We start from the raw sequence: 3,454 nt of genomic DNA, 5'->3' as shown, positions 1-3,454 counted from the left end.
TATACACACTTTTCTTTAATTTAAACTTTACTCATAATAAAAAAAATCATTATAATTTTTATTGTATCATTTCTAATACTTGGCGGCACATTTTAAGAATTCGGCGGCACACAAAAGTGCCGCGGCACAGTGGTTGCGAATCACTGATCTAAGGCATATTATTTTTAAACAAATATTTTATAAACATACAAGCTGAATACCTGGTCTTTGTACAGGGTGAAAAAATCAATAAATCAGTACTGAACAATAATACGAAGTCATGCACAAAACTGTAAAACCAGTACAGACGCAAATAATAAAGATAAAATAATTTAAATGTTTTTTTATTTATTATTATTTGTTGCCTTTCTCGTTGACTTAACCATATTAGATTAAGTACAACACGTATTTATTAGATTATCCCCTCAAGTTAGAGAATACCTGTGTTTAGTACCAACTTGTATATTGCTATTACTCAAAGCAAGTCATGATAATTAAAATTAACTACAATCAAACTAATTTCTTCTCTATTTATATCTCCGAGGGGTGGTACAAAACCTATTTCTGCTGTATGCATTATAACAATGTGCAGTATTGGTGTAACTGTAATAAGCACCAAATTTTCACGGTAAATATTTTGCACTCTTTTAAAAGTATATTTGCACCTATTGAAATTGCACCAACTACGAAAATGCCAGTAGTTCCTATTACCGAAATGAAACATCATTGGTGTAAATAATAGTATGGCGATTTTTTATAGTTTATAGTATATTTTTTATAGTATACATTTTCTTCATTATTTTTGCTTTTTAGTACATAGCTTATCTTTTTTTGTTAGAAGTTAGTAATAGGTAGAAGTTAGTTAATGCAGTTCTCATAAATTTGCGAGAAACCTAAATTTAAGTTTCGAGAAACCAGCAATCCTTGAGCTGTATTTCGTTAATTTTTAGAATCATTTCGTCATGAGCCACGTGATGTGTAACGAAACACGAACTTTCAATTGTATGAGGAAAATGTTTTCTCAGCTCGAAACCTCATAGTAGTGCAACTAGATAGACGAATCTAGAATGAAGACTGGACGCTCAAAAATAGAGTGACAGATAAAAAGCCGAAGGGCATGTGTGGTGGTTTAGGAATTGGCCTTGTGTCAAGAAGATCTTGAATTCGAATCCCGCTTCGGGCGTAGGAATAATCTGCAACTCTGTTTTGTTTTGTTTGAGCGACATTTATCCATCTATATGGTGCCCTTGATAAAGAGATTATTAGAAAAAATGGATACTTTAGAAATTACAAGAATTTTTTTTTTCTTTTTTAAGAAGCAGAATTACGAAATATTCTTTAATTTTGTCGAAATTTGTTTTTTTGAAGAAGTAGAAAAAGTTATTTAGTAACTTTGACGAAATATTTGCTTGGAGCATGTACCAGGAAACAACTTTGTCATAATGATGAAAGTTTCATGAAATTTGAGTATGCATTTTTTACAGCGTGAGGAATCTAAATATTAGTTTTATGTTATATAATTTTTCCCGAAAAACTACTGAAAGTTTTAACTTTTATCTAATTCTAAATTATATTTTTGGAAAGGCATGTAAAGCAAAAATACATAGGTTATTATTGTATATTTTCTTTTAATTTTTACTACATGTAATTTGTGTATCATATTTTCATTAATAACAATAAAACGTATGCAAGTTTATTAAACTTAAAAAGTACAAGAGGTTTTTTTTTTCGAAAAAAAAATAATTCTTTTTAACGTCATTTAAATAAAAATTAATAAGTTTGAAAGAAATATTTTAATGGTTTTATTCAAAATAAGCATTCAGTAGCTTAAATTAAAAGGGATATTCCGTTCATTTTTTTTTTTATTAAAAAAGGTTTTTGAAAACAAGAAACTATTTATACTCAAAAGATTAAAAAAACATAGTGCAGCGACCATTCCTTTGAAGTACTTTTTTTTAATTAATTGAGATGTTTTAGACGAATAAAGATATACTAGAATATTATTCTAAATAATTTCTAATTTGGAAGTTCGAAAACTCTTGGAAAAAGACCCAAATGCTTTTAAAATATTTACTTTCTATTTATTACTTCGACATTTGCAAATGAAGAAAAACAATGCATTAATAATTCCAGAAGTAAATACCTTAAAATATTTTTATTCTTTTGTTTGCGCAAATTACAAAAATTGTATTTAAATCATTTTTTCATAAAATATGTCGTTATGCTTTTCATTAAAAAATTATGTATAAAATTCAGGGAGAATCACTATTTCTTTAAAAATATCATTAAAAAAAGAAAAGAAAAACCTAAATTAGATAACTAAGTAACTTTGACGAAAAACAGTTTCAAAAGTACACTGTATAAAATGTCTCCTCTGGATCACGGTCAGCAAGCGGCAAAACGTTTTCTAATCACTGAGAATAAAAATGAATTTTCGTTCGCAATACTGTCATGACCATAAAAATGCAGGTCTGCTAGTAAATTTTTTCTCGTGTCGTCAGTAAAGATTAATCTCATAAAGGACTAGGCCATTCTTTGCTGAATAAAGGTAAAACAGTGTAGTGCTATTATTTGTCGAGGAACGAGCGTATTACGAGGTTGACGTCTATGGTGATAATCTAGAGCAGGGGTAGGCAACGGGGCGCCCGCGGGCGCCATGGCGCCCCCAATCGATTTTTAATGCGCCCTCGCTGGACTAATGTAAATGTATGATAGCCAGAGCGATTTATTTAACTCTTGTCAAACGGCGATATACAGCAAGTAGTCAGTTGAGTTTAGGATTGTGCATGATTATCTGTANGAATAAAGGTAAAACAGTGTAGTGCTATTATTTGTCGAGGAACGAGCGTATTACGAGTTTGACGTCTATGGTGATAATCTAGAGGGAGTGAAAGAGAGATGTTTTGGGGCTTAGGCTGGGTTTAAACCTGAGACCACTAGAAAAAATTCCATCCATTTCAAATCCATTGCCTGTTGCTGTAACCGCCGTGGAAAAAAGTACACACCCTCGGATTGAGTTAGGAAACTTTGTATGATTACCATGCAGATAAGCTAGCATTTCTACTAATTTTGCTGAAATTCATCATAATTAAGTAAACTGGACTTTTTTTCTTGAAAGAATGAAGCTAAGTAAATAAATTAACGACCAACGAATTTCTTGGAAATTCTGGCTGATTGATATTAATAAGACTGATTTATTTGACTCAAACAGATCTTCGGGTAAGGCTGGGATAGCCTGGTTGGCAGGGTTGACTCGTGAGAACAGGAGTTCGAATCCAGCCTGCCGAAGACTCCCGTGAATTAAATGGTGACTGGTGCACGTTAAATCTGTCGGGTCACAAAGTACCCCATGTTCGCATAACAAATTTCACCTCTGGGGATACTGAATTGGAGAATGACCGTTGTCTGGTTTGGGTCGAAATTACGATCAGAGGATGAATGGTTGTATGAATGACTCAGCTCTATAAGCAGGTAT

The sequence above is a fragment of the Parasteatoda tepidariorum genome, chromosome 4 (genome assembly GCF_043381705.1).
Source record: "Parasteatoda tepidariorum isolate YZ-2023 chromosome 4, CAS_Ptep_4.0, whole genome shotgun sequence".
Taxonomy (NCBI): Eukaryota; Metazoa; Arthropoda; class Arachnida; order Araneae; family Theridiidae; genus Parasteatoda; species Parasteatoda tepidariorum.
Note: the sequence above shows the minus strand (reverse complement) of the source record.